The sequence below is a fragment of the Narcine bancroftii genome, chromosome 9, assembly GCF_036971445.1.
Source record: "Narcine bancroftii isolate sNarBan1 chromosome 9, sNarBan1.hap1, whole genome shotgun sequence".
NCBI classification, from domain to species: Eukaryota; Metazoa; Chordata; class Chondrichthyes; order Torpediniformes; family Narcinidae; genus Narcine; species Narcine bancroftii.
The window spans coordinates 44199214-44212424 of NC_091477.1; the positions used below are offsets into that span (position 1 = coordinate 44199214).

The following is a 13211-nucleotide window of genomic DNA, read 5'->3' on the forward strand; positions in this document are numbered from 1 at the left end:
TACGTTTTCTCAGTGTGGAATAAAGATATTCAAATTTTAATTATAAAAAATGGTGGGTGCGGTATTCTTTTTCAATTTACGATATTTTCAACTTACGATAGGTTTGCCAAATCATAGCCCCATTGTAAGTTATGGACCACCTGTATTAGAAATCCTAATGCTTTCGAATCTGGTTCACAGGTTATGTTTCACATGCTTTACACTGAGTGCCTATTCCCACACCCCCTTTAACCTAGAATATTTGTTACAACACTATACAGCATGTTAAAAAAGTGAATTAAAAGTGTGTTGGGGTATTCATAGCAATAACAACTGATGATCCAAATCCATAACTCTGGAATGGAAAAAAAGTCAGTTCCGAGCAACTCCCAAAGAAGGAAACTACTGTCTTCAGTTTCTTGCACTCCTCCAGGACTAGCCTCCATCTTCATCTACCCCAGGACTAGCCTCCATCTCTGTCCAATGAATACAATGCTGACAACTCGTCAATGCAGACAACTTGTCTAGACTTTCATGGCTGGATTTGACTAGACTACATTAGGTATTGTCATGTCAGGCTTTTATCTGCTAAAACTGTTCATCAATCCAGAAAGATAACCCACACTGTCTTTCCATTGTAACTCATCAAAGCATCCTCCAATATCTCCCACAGCCTTATTTTCATCCCTGCCTCAGATGATGCTATTAAAATGTTCACCAGTGATTTTTCTATACAATATACTTCTGGCTGGCCTTTCTTGTTCTAATCTTTGTAAAGATGAGGCCACTATCAATGTCTTAACTTTCTTCCAGCCTTGTTCACTCATTCCCAACAAAGCTAACCTATATTACGTTTGGATAAAGCAATACATGTACTCTATATACTTGTGTAATCGTCAATAGCATGTAATAGTAGCCCACCCCAAATTTTGGCCCCATATTTGGGTGTTTTTGTATGACACATGTAAAGTTGACCCCACTATTTTTGGCCCTGACTGCCTGCCCATCCAAGCTCCTGACATCCTGACAGAGGACCTTTACCCTGGCCGCTCGCCTACCAGAGCTCCCAACACCCTGGCCGCCTGTTTCCTGGAGCTCCCAACACAGATTCTCATCCTGGCTCTCCACCCATCCAAGCTCCTGACCATGGATCCTCGCCCCAGCCTCCTGCCAATCTGAACTCCCTACACTCCAGCCACCCACCTATCTGAATTCCCAATGCCCTGACTGAGGACTTACCACCAGGTCCCGGCCATCCGAGCTCCCAATACCCGAATAATACAGCTACTTCATGAGGTCAAAAGTTTGACCCATGTAAATGTCAACCCCCCTCACCCCCACTTTTTTGGCCTGAAAAAGAGGTCCAAAAAATCAGACGATTACACAATAAACGGTATTTTTTAAAAATTCACTTGTATATGGGTTCACTTCTCCATAATTCTGTCTTTTCCAGTAACTCTTCTGTAAAAATATGCTACCAATTCTGGCCTCTTGATCCCAAATTTAACTTCTGGTGAAAGATTAACGAATGGAAATGTTATCCCTGATTTTCTCACAATGAGTGCAGTCCAATATCTGCAGTATTTTCCTTGGGGCTCAGAATTTAATTGCTTCAATCAGTTTCAAAGGCCCCAAACTCCAGAATCATCTCCCTAACCTTTTCACTTTCTTAAGGCACTTCTTAAAACCTACTGTTTTGACCAAGCATATATTTATTGATGTATGTCAGCTTTTAGTTTTGTTTGCTAATAAAGCCAGAGCCATCATTCTTCTTGGAGGGAATTCTAGAATTCTACCACCTTTGGGTGACTTTCATTACCGTCATTTACATAAATTTCAAAACATTATTAAGTCCCATGCATTGCCACAAATTCTGTGATCCCCAATAAAACCAGGAGTTCACATGCACCATTGACAGATTGCATCAAATAACTTATCCTATAATTTCACAAATAAAATTGCTAAATTGCTCACCAGCACAATCACATATTTTTATCAATTACACTGCACAAAGTATCACTTTCTGTATCCCGTGCCCTGATTTAATTTCTCCTGTTCATTCATTACACATTATAAAACCAGGCATTCAAACAGCATGCAGACCGAGATGTCAAGTGAAAATGTCGCTGCTGTTAATAGAGTTGTATATCTCCACCCCTCCCCCAAAGCCGCAGAATAGAAGTTTTCCTACCACAGGAGAACACTGGGAGTGATGTACAACTTCATTGTGTCAGCTAGCCTGGGAAAATCAAGCAGGTCATGAAATCTCTTGTCTCTGGCTAGTCCATCCAGTCAGCCTCATTTTTTTAAATAAATCTCTTGGTGTCGCTGAATGCCACAGGCAGGGCTGACATTAACAATAACCTAATCCAACTGTACACAAGCCTTCTCAAGTGCACAGGGATTCCGAGGCTTCAAGCCCCCATTCTTTCTCTTTCATTCTGATTGTCTCTTCATATGTATTGCCTGATTTTAATATGTTCTGTCAACATTCCCTTGGCATTCTGCTGGTTTTAAATTAATATGAGCTTTCATAGTCATCATGCAAAATCTATTTACTGATTAAAGCACTCAAATCAACTTATAACATAGGTCTGAAATTCATGTTATGTGTTGCCAGAAGCATTGCATTACCAATTCTAGGTGTGTTACCATTTAATCACAGTAGACGCGGTCAATTTTCTTAAATGCACTTGCAATAATAGACATAGTTTTGCTTTAGAAAACAATGAACCGCTGGAGAAATTCAGAGGGTCAGACACCATTGCAAAAGATATTACAGTAAACCTCCAGTGATCCTGGGCCATTGGATGTTCCTCTTAATAGTTTTGGAAAAGTTTTACTTAACTTTTTTTTAACATGCTGCACAGAAGCAGAACAGATTTTATATAGGTATAAATTTATATAGGTATAAATTGTCAGTCAACACTTTGGATCAGGACCCTACGTCAAGACGAAGGTAAAAAGGAGCAATTGCATATATTTAGGAAAAAAAAGCTGGGATACGTGCTAAGAGGTGATAAATATAAGACAGAATGTGTGTAAGAGATAGAGAGACAGATAGAGGGAGACAACAGTGGACTGGGGTGGGGGGGGGGGAGAAGAAAAGTTAGAGGAAATAAATAGGTACAAGGGTAGGGAGAAATGGAAATGAAACCAGAAGGGGGCAGGGGTTACCTAAAATTGTAAAAATTGTTATTTTTGCCATTAGGTTTAAGGCTGTCCAGGAGAAATATTATGTGTTGTTCCTCAAGTTTACTCTTCACTTATTTAGTTAATTAGGTTGGGTTTTTTTTAGGTTTTTGGTGGGGGCTCTGAACCCCACTTGTATTCATTTGTATCTATATAATTGGTATGGCTATGTGTTTGGAGGGAAAAGGGAGGGGAAACAAAACACAGACTCTGTATATTCTATGAATGTTGAAAAAGATTGTATTGATTATTGAAATTACTTTTAGTCTGTAAAAAATTAAAATAAAATATTTTTGAAAAATTTACACTTCACCCTGATAATAGATGGGATAATAGATAATAGATGGGTGCAAGGATATATATATATATATATATATATATATATCTGTGTAGGAATAATTTTTGGAGTTGAAATGGTTGGCCACAGCAAGCAGAAATTTAGATTCACAGAGAGCACAGGTGTTTAGTTTCACCAATGTTGGACGATGTGCATATAAAGCTCTGCCTCACCTGGAATACCTGCTTGTGGCCCTGGATGGAGGTGAGTAGAGAGGTGTAGGGATAAGTTTTGCACCTTCTGTAATTACTGCAAGAAGTGTCTCAGGAGGTGGAAGGGTGAGTGGGGAGGCAAACGACTAGGAAGCCTTGGAGACACTTACCCTGAAAAAGGCAGAAGGCTGGAAAGGGGAAGATGTGACTAGAAGTTGGATTGCATTGGTTGATGAAAAAAATCAGATCTGGAAACTGTGGGGTAGAAAATGAGGACCAGGGCTTCGCTGGTTGTGGGTCTAAACTGAAGCTTTCTGTAGCCAACTATTTTAACTCTCCAACAATCTTAAACTTAATGGCATGAACATCAATTTTTATCATTTTAGGTAACCTCCACCTTTACCTGGTTCAACTATTTCTGTCCCTTTTTACCTACACCTGAACTTATTATTTTCTTCTCTCTCACATTTTTCTTCCCTCCTCCCCCTCATGTGGTTTCTCTGTCTATCTGTCTCTCCATCTCTGTCCTATACCCCATCACTTCTGGGTCCCTTCTCTAGCTTCTTTCCCTCTTTATATATGCAATTTCACTTTTTAAAATCTTGATAAAGATCATAACTTAAAGAATTGACTGATCATTTCTACCCATGGATGATGACTGACCTGCTGAGTTCTCCTGCAGCTCATAGTTTACTCAGTATTCCAGTATCTGCAGTATTTGTATTTCCTTATAGTTTTATTTTTAGTCACTTTACATATTATTGAAGCCTTGTAGCTTCATTATATTTTAATTTCATTTCATTTTAAATTTAGAGATACAATATGGTTGCAAACCTTTCTGGCCCACAAGCCCATGCTGCTCAAATACAGAGCCCTAGCTTGGGTCCAGGGTGCTTGTACATCTCCTGATCCATTTGAACTCAACAGGCTCCCTGGAAAATCTGTTCTGCTTCTGTGCAGCATGTTAAAAAAAAGTTAAGTAAAACTTTTCCAAAACTATTAAGAGGAACATCCAATGGCCCAGGATCACTGGAGGTTTACTGTAATATCTTTTGCTCATATGTCGTTACATTTTCCATGAGGCAACACAGGCTACTGTATTTGCATGTGGAGGGCAATGGACAGACTCTTTCTCTCTCTCTCTGGAGGAAGGGGACGGTGGTTCTATCTGGAAAGAGGCATCAGCTCCCTTCCTGTGTGCCGGGTTGGGGGAGACATGAGCACACTTTCTGTTGGTACAGGGGAGTTGACGAGACTGTTCTTTTGTGGGGTGCTGGAAACACAGCCTCCCTGACTGTGGAAGCACTTTCACTGTGGGGTGGGGGTGGGAGCAAGAGATTAGTTGGGTATGGTTTTATGCAGACTGTGAGGTTCCCAAGAATCTACGTAACTACCTACACACTGAACCCTACCGAGATTGACGTGTAGCAGTCGGACCAAGTGGCCAATGACAAGAAAACAAGGTTCAGGTTTCCTTGCAAAACTCTAGTTGGAGCATTACCAGGGAATAACGCAATTCCTCATGTTCATGTTTGCAAGGATGACTGACAACTAGAAGCATCTATTCAAAATTTCTGAACGTTTCAAAGCATCTTGAAATGGTTGTTCTCATGCTTCACTTGTGAAAAATTGATTCTCACTAACCTAATACAGAAATAACATTATAATTATGCTTTCCCATTTCCAATCATTTGTAGGGTCTATTTGGTTGCGGTGTGACCAGGTTGGGTGTGGGTTCAGTGGGTTGCATATTGGACAGGATGTAAGGTTCACTGGATTCCTTATGGGAAAGGTCCAAGGGGTTCACTGGGTGATATGTGAACATGTTGTGGGTTCACCAGGTTTCACGTGGACAGATTGTAGGGTTAGACAGATGGGCTGCACATGTTTTAAATTAAATTGCAACAGCTGCAGAATTGATCCTATTCAACTGTGACAGCTGTTATAAAGCCATAAAGAATAAAATGAAGGGAATTCTATTGTGAGATTTTTCTGATTTGGTGAGGGACACAGTGCCCTTTATATAACTTGCTTTTCAAAAATCTGTTTCTGTTTGATTGGACAATCAGCCGTACTTAACAAACTCAGTGATTTCAGAAACATTTTAAAAGTTATATATTAGAATTATGAACCATTCTCAAAAGCATACCAATGAAAAACTTTCCAATTGGATGCAATTTTATTAGCGATATTTTCTGTTCTGCTGACATTTTTGAGTACATGAAAGGAGAGACCATGTGGGTCATCCCATTGACCATACCTCTGACTATGGGCATTTCTAACCAGTTGCAAACATTAAAGTAGATTGATGTCATCATTAATTTCCATTATAGTACTGAGCTTAATCCCAGTTCTTGTTTTGGTCATGAAGGAAAGGAACATTTTGAAAACATTCCTTTTAATTCATTTGCAGTCTGTGGCCCTCATGGACAAGGCCAATATTTATTGCTCCTCCCTAATGAGAGAGGCGAGCTGCCTCTTGAACAATTTTTAATCACTAGAGTGAAAGTGAAGTGCAATACTGTGAAGAGTTCCAGGATTTAAACCCAGCAACTGGATGAGATCCCCATTTTAAAATGTGCTAGGGTACTACTCTTACCCCTCATTGAGCCAAGTTAATTCACTAGATCTTTAAAACATGATGGGTTGTGCCCAGCACCTCATGACCACACTATTTTGAGCAGCTGGATCTGTTCTAATCTATGGTGTCTTCAAAATCACGAGATTACAAGATATGGGAGCAGAAGTAGGCCCATTGAGTCCACTCTGCCATTCTAATCATGAGCTGATCCATCCTCCCACTCAGCCTGGCTTTCTCCCCATAACCCGACTTTGACTCACCTCTGCCTTAAATATACCCAATGACCTCGCTTCCACACCACCTGTGACAACAAGTTCCACAGACTCACGACCCTCTAACTAAATAAATTTTTCAGCATCTCTGTTTTAAATTGATGCCATTTTATCCTGAAGTTGTGCCCTCTTGTCCTAGACTCCCCTACCATGGGAAACATCCTTGCCACATCTACTCTGTCCAGGCCTTTCAGCATCGGAAATGCTTCTATGAGGTCCCCCCTCATCCTTCTGTACTCCAATGAGTACAGACCAAGAGCCGACGATCATTCCTCATATGCTAACCCTTTCAATCCTGGTATCAATCTAGTAAATTTTCTCTGAAACCTCTACAGCACCACCACTTCTTTTCTCAAATATGGCACCCAAAATGGTATACAGTACTTCAAATGAGGTCTCATCAGTGCTTTATAGAGTCTCAACATTACATCCCTGTTCTTATGTACTATTTCTCCAGAAGTGAATGGCAACATTGCATTCACCTTCTTCACCACCAACTCAACCTAGAGGTTAATATTTAGGATATCCTGCACGAGTCCCTATGCACCTTGGGATTTTGAATTTTCTCCCCATCTAAATAATAGTCTGCCTGTCTCTTTCTTCTACCAAAATGCAAGACTGGACATTTTGCAACATTGCATTTCATCTGCACCTGTTCATTTTCCTAATCTATCCATGTTTCTCTGCAGCCTTTCAGTATCCCCAGCACCGCCTACCTATTTTGGTATCATCTGTAAATTTAGCCCCAAAGCCATCTATTCCATAGTCCAAAAAATTGTAATAGATTTGTCAAGCATAGTTTTCCTTTAAGGAAATCATGCTGACTTAGGCTTATATTTTCATTCACCTCCAGGTATTCTGAAACTTCATCACTGACAATCGACTCCAACAGTTTCCCAACCACCTATGCCTGGCTAATAGGTCCATAATCTCCTTTCTGCTGCCTTGATCCCTTCTTAAACAAGCGGAGTGATATTTGCGATCTTCCAGTTCACTAGAATCATACCAGGCTCCATTGATTCCTGAAAGATCATTACCAATGCCTCCACAATCCCTACAGCTACCTCCTTCAGAATCCATGAGTGCATCCCATCCAGTCTGGGAGACTTATCTACCTTTAGCTTACCAAGTACCTTCTCTCTCATGATCTTGACTGCACTCTTCTGAGAGAGCCATGAGAATCTGGTATGCTACTAATGTCTTCCACAGTGAAGATTAATCCAAATATTCATTCAGTTCCTCTGCCATCTTCTTGTTTCCCATTACAATTTAACTAGTGTAATTTTCTATTGGTCCTATGTCTACTTTGGCCATTCTTTTACTCTTTATATATTTAAAAAAGTTTTTAGTATCCTCTTTGATATTATTTGCTAATTTCCTAATCACCTTCTTAGTTGTCTTCTCCAAGATTTTAAGTTCCCGTCCTTTAACTTCTCACTTAATTTTGCTTCCTTGTGTGACCTCTCTTTTGCTTTTATTTTGCCTTTAACTCCTTCATCAGCGACAATTGTCTCATTTTTCCATTCATTATTTTCTTTCCTTTTTGAATGTACCTGTCCTGCACTTTCCTCATTTTGTGCATAAACTCAAGCTATTGTTGATCTGCCATCTTCCCTATTAGTATGTTTTTCCAATCAACTTTGGTCAGTTCCTCTTTCATGTGACTGTAATTTCCAACAAGGTCGGGTCAGATACAGCAATGAGCTCTCTGAACCCTTCTCCATTAACAATGGCGTGAAGCAAGGCTGCGTTCTCGCACCAACCCTCTTTTCAATCTTCTTCAGCATGATGCTGAAACAAGCCATGAAAGACCTCAACAATGAAGACGCTGTTTACATCCGGTACCGCACGGATGGCAGTCTCTTCAATCTGAGGCGCCTGCAAGCTCACACCAAGACACAAGAGAAACTTGTCCGTGAACTACTCTTTGCAGACGATGCCGCTTTAGTTGCCTATTCAGAGCCAGCTCTTCAGCGCTTGACGTCCTGCTTTGCGGAAACTGCCAAAATGTTTGGCTTGGAAGTCAGCCTCAAGAAAACTGAGGTCCTCCATCAGCCAGCTCCCCACCATGACTACCAGCCCCCCCACATCTCCATCGGGCACACAAAACTCAAAACGGTCAACCAGTTTACCTATCTCGGCTGCACCATTTCATCAGATGCAAGGATCGACAATGAGATAGACAACAGACTCGCCAAGGCAAATAGCGCCTTTGGAAGACTACACAAAAGAGTCTGGAAAAACAACCAACTGAAAAACCTCACAAAGATAAGCGTATACAGAGCCGTTGTCATACCCACACTCCTGTTTGGCTCCGAATCATGGGTCCTCTACCGGCACCACCTACGGCTCCTAGAACGCTTCCACCAGCGTTGTCTCCGCTCCATCCTCAACATCCATTGGAGCGCTTTCATCCCTAACGTCGAAGTACTCGAGATGGCAGAGGTCGACAGCATCGAGTCCACGCTGCTGAAGATCCAGCTGCGCTGGATGGGTCACGTCTCCAGAATGGAGGACCATCGCCTTCCCAAGATCCTGTTATATGGCGAGCTCTCCACTGGCCACCGTGACAGAGGTGCACCAAAGAAAAGGTACAAGGACTGCCTAAAGAAATGTCTTGGTGCCTGCCACATTGACCACCGCCAGTGGGCTGATAACGCCTCAAACCGTGCATCTTGGCGCCTCACAGTTTGGCGGGCAGCAACCTCCTTTGAAGAAGACCGCAGAGCACACCTCACTGACAAAAGGCAAAGGAGGAAAAACCCAACACCCAACCCCAACCAACCAATTTTCCCTTGCAACCGCTGCAATCGTGTCTGCCTGTCCCGCATCGGACTTGTCAGCCACAAACGAGCCTGCAGCTGACGTGGACTTTTTACCCCCTCCATAAATCTTCGTCCGCGAAGCCAAGCCAAAGAAGAAGAAGAATTTCCTTTAATTCTCGGAAATTCTGACACATCACACTTTAGCCTCTCCTTTTCAAATTTCACAGTGAACTCAATCATATCATGATCACTGCCTCCTAAGGGTTCCTTTATCTTAAATTCTCTAATCACCTCTGGTTAATTACACAGCACCCAATCCTGAACAACTGATCTCCCGGTGGGCTCATCAACAACCTGCTCTAAAAAGCCACAAACTCTCTCTTGTGAGATTCTATACTGACCTGGGTTTCCCAATCTACTTACATGTTAAAAATCCCCCATGATTATTGTAACGCTGTCTTTCTGACATGCCTTAGCTATTTCCAGCTCTATAGTATTTTGTAGTCCACATCCCAGCTGCTGTTTGGAGACCTGTGTGTAACTGTCATTAGTGCCCTATTCCTTAACTCGGTTCGTAAGGACTCTACCTCTATTGATCCTATGTCCTTTCGTTCCAATGATTTAATATTGTTGTTTACCAGCAGAGCCACACCACTCCCTCCCTGCCTATCAGTAATGTCAACAACATTGTACTCTCCAACCTGTAGGTATACAGCAAGATCATCCACCTTGTTTCTAATGCTACATGCATTTAAGTCTAATACCTTCTCACTGGTTGTTGAATGTACTATGTTTCTCTCATCCCACATTGCAAGACTGTCATTCCTGCTGCATACTATCTTCACTTTACTGCGGTTTTCCTCCTTCTTCAGCCCGAGCATTTAGTTCCCATCCCCCTGCCAAATTAGTTTAAACTGTCCCTATCAGCTATATGAAACCGGTCCGCCAGGATACTAGTCTCCTTTGGGTTCAGGTGTAACCCATTCTTTTTGTACCGGTTGTACCTTCTCCAAAAGTGATCCCAATAATCCAAGAATCTGAAGCCCTGCTCCCACACCAGTTTCTCAGTCACATATTTGTCTTGCTATTCTTGCCCTCACTAGCACATGGTACAGGCAGTCATCCTGAGATGCACAACACAATAGTGTGTGACCTCAGTGTGAATACATTGATTTCATTTTTACAGGGATAATGCATTTGTCCCTCTAACTAATGTATCGGAATCAGGTGGATTAGTGAGGGCAGTTTTAGTTGGCTTTTTACTTTCATTAATTCTCCCATCATCTAATGGAGATCTAGATCATTGGCATGGCCTTGAAATTTCAACCTGACAGGTCATCAATGCTTCCAACCCTCACTTAGTGATGGTATAGAGAGCCAGAATGTATCCTGCACCCTTGCAATCCCCACTGCCCCTTCCATCAGTGTCCAAATTAGCCAATGGCTTATTTGTCAGCAGGAGGTAGGCAATGATGATGTGAAATTACTGAGTGTGATGACGGGGAGTTCTGAATCTGGTTATGTGGGAATTTGACAGAAATCACTTGATATGATGATACTGAAGCAGTTTTGAATTCTAAACTGGTGTCAAACCAGAAGTAAGCCAACAGCGAGTTTACTCAATGATTAGTGTGGAATAAAGAAATTGTTGTGTTAACAGCCAGAGGATGGGTTAGGGAGGCTTCATCTAAATATCAACAAGTAATGTACCACAAAAATTGGCATCAGTACTTCTAAAAGGAACACTGAAATGGCAAAGAGTGAGAAAGTGGGTTCCAGATATGCTTTGAAAATATGACAATTCGACTGTAAGACTCAAATATTCAACATCACCGGTTCCCTCTAGGTGATGGTCTCATTCACAAGGTCTGGGCTGTTCCAATGGAAGCAGATGGTATTTCTTCCTCCTCATGTTTAAACCTGCCAGAAACGCACGCTCTACAGCACAGACCATATACCATATGCCTCACACTAAATATATAGAACCTGAGGCTACAGTTAATCCCATCCTGTCAGAAGTCATTGGAGTTTATGTTTTTAACGCTCAACTGCGAAGGAAGATAGAATCTGCTTCCTGAGTTTAAGACCCTAGGCTTGAACACCACATCATGGCTCAATAGTCTCCTTCTTTGTCTGAACAATCTTTGACATAGATAGTATCTCTCCTTAGTCGAGCATACATTAACCCGAGTCTTACACAGTGAAGTGATTTTAATAGCCGTCTTGCTGTCTCCAGCAGACCATTGCAGATCAAGTGACAAGGTCAGAATTTTTCAAAAAATTGGAAAAGCAAAACCACAAACTGATTTGGAGAGCCCCTAAAAGTGAGCACGTCTTGTAGGCGTGAGTTACCTGTCTCTATTTCATTGATGAGGTTGAATGTTGTCTTTATATTCCCTACTAATTATTAAGATTGTATTACAAAGCTGGTCTCAACTTTGCTAGGCGTTGATATGTCTCAGCATGTGACCAACATCATTTAAAGCAAAATAAACACAAGGACTGCAGATGTTGAAATCCTGAGCATACAGCAAGAAGCTAGAGGGACTCAGCAGGTCAGGCAGCATTCATGGAGAGAAATGGTCAGTCAACATTTCAAGTTGGGACCCATGACTGAGACTCAAGTAAGTCTGAGGTAAACAAGAAAATCTGCAGATGCTGGGGTTGAGTGCAGTATATAAAAGTGTTGGAGAAACTCAGCAGGTCATGCAGCATCCAGAGGAAGTAAAAGGCAATCAACATTTCGGGCCTGATCACTTTGTTGGGAATGTATAAAAACTGGTAGATGCCTAAATAAGAAGGTGGGGGGATAGGGGAGCAGGAGAGGAGAGAGGGAAGGGGAAGGGGGAGGAGCATAGGCTAACGGGTAAGATGTAATAGGTGGAAACTAGTGGGATGGTAGAAAAGAAAGATGAGAAATGTTCAGGGAGAGGTCTAAGAAGGGTAATTCTCTTATAGAGAAGGAAGGAAATGGGGTGAGGAGCTGAACGTTGACTGCTTTTACTTCCTAAGGATGCTAAGAGACCTGCTGAGTTTCTCCAACAATTTTGAGTATTACTGAAGTAAGTCTGCGCTACCTAAAATTCTGGCTGATTTCACACAAATATTGCTTTGGCAAAGTGAGTGATCTGCAAAATTATTCAGCAAAGTAGTTGAAACCTTGATGAACAATGTGGAGAAAAGAGATGTGCTCCATCCACAGAAGATCAGGAAGCTATCCAGGCACAGGTTCGAAAAGGATTGAAATGAGTTAGTTGTGGTGACAAATTCTTTGGAATTTTGCCATGAGAAGTTCACTATAGAGCTTCACAATCTTTCTCCTATGCCGATCATTTATCTGTAGCAATAGCCTTGTTTCAGTGTCCACAGATGCTGTGATTTTGTTTTTGTTTTAACATCCATGCCATAATCCACTTTGTGGTCTTTAGCCATGAGATAAAATGAGCAGAAAAAAAAATCTCCTCTTGGATCGTAGTAAGCAAAGACTTAAAAATCTTTTTGTCCATAATTTGGACAGCTTTTCCACAACTACATACTGGGACATCCTTTGTCATCCATTTATATAGCTGTAAATGGTAATCCCCACATTACACCAATGCATTTTATACTTATCTACATTTTATATGACACAGTGGAGCCAGAATGTTAATCTGTAATGAGGGTCCAAACTTGACTCTTGTTGATTTTCTACACCTTCTACCACTTATTTCAAATGAAAATTCAGAGGTTTTCTTAATTTCAAATACAGAACAGGTATAATGATCTTAATGGGTATGGGAGTGTTCCATAAGGCATGATGTAACAATGTTCATGCTGCTTTTAAGCTCTATCATGCATTCCAACAAAATTCCTTTATGGATTGTGCCCATGTTGATGCACAGTATATAGCCACTAAGAAAACAAGAGCCATTTTCGCTGTCCACAAGGGACATG

General features: G+C 41.3%; 1 long non-coding RNA gene across 3 annotated transcripts in view; it reads right to left on the bottom strand.

The window, feature by feature from the left end:
• The window catches only part of LOC138742901 (uncharacterized), a 119494-nt gene extending 106483 nt beyond the window's left edge, over positions 1 to 13011 (bottom strand). For all 3 annotated transcript variants that reach the window (XR_011344514.1, XR_011344513.1, XR_011344512.1), the window contains exon 1: positions 12895 to 13011. This is a non-coding gene — a long non-coding RNA (uncharacterized lncRNA). The remainder of the gene's footprint in view (positions 1 to 12894) is intronic.
• Between the last annotated feature and the right edge of the window lie 200 nt (positions 13012 to 13211).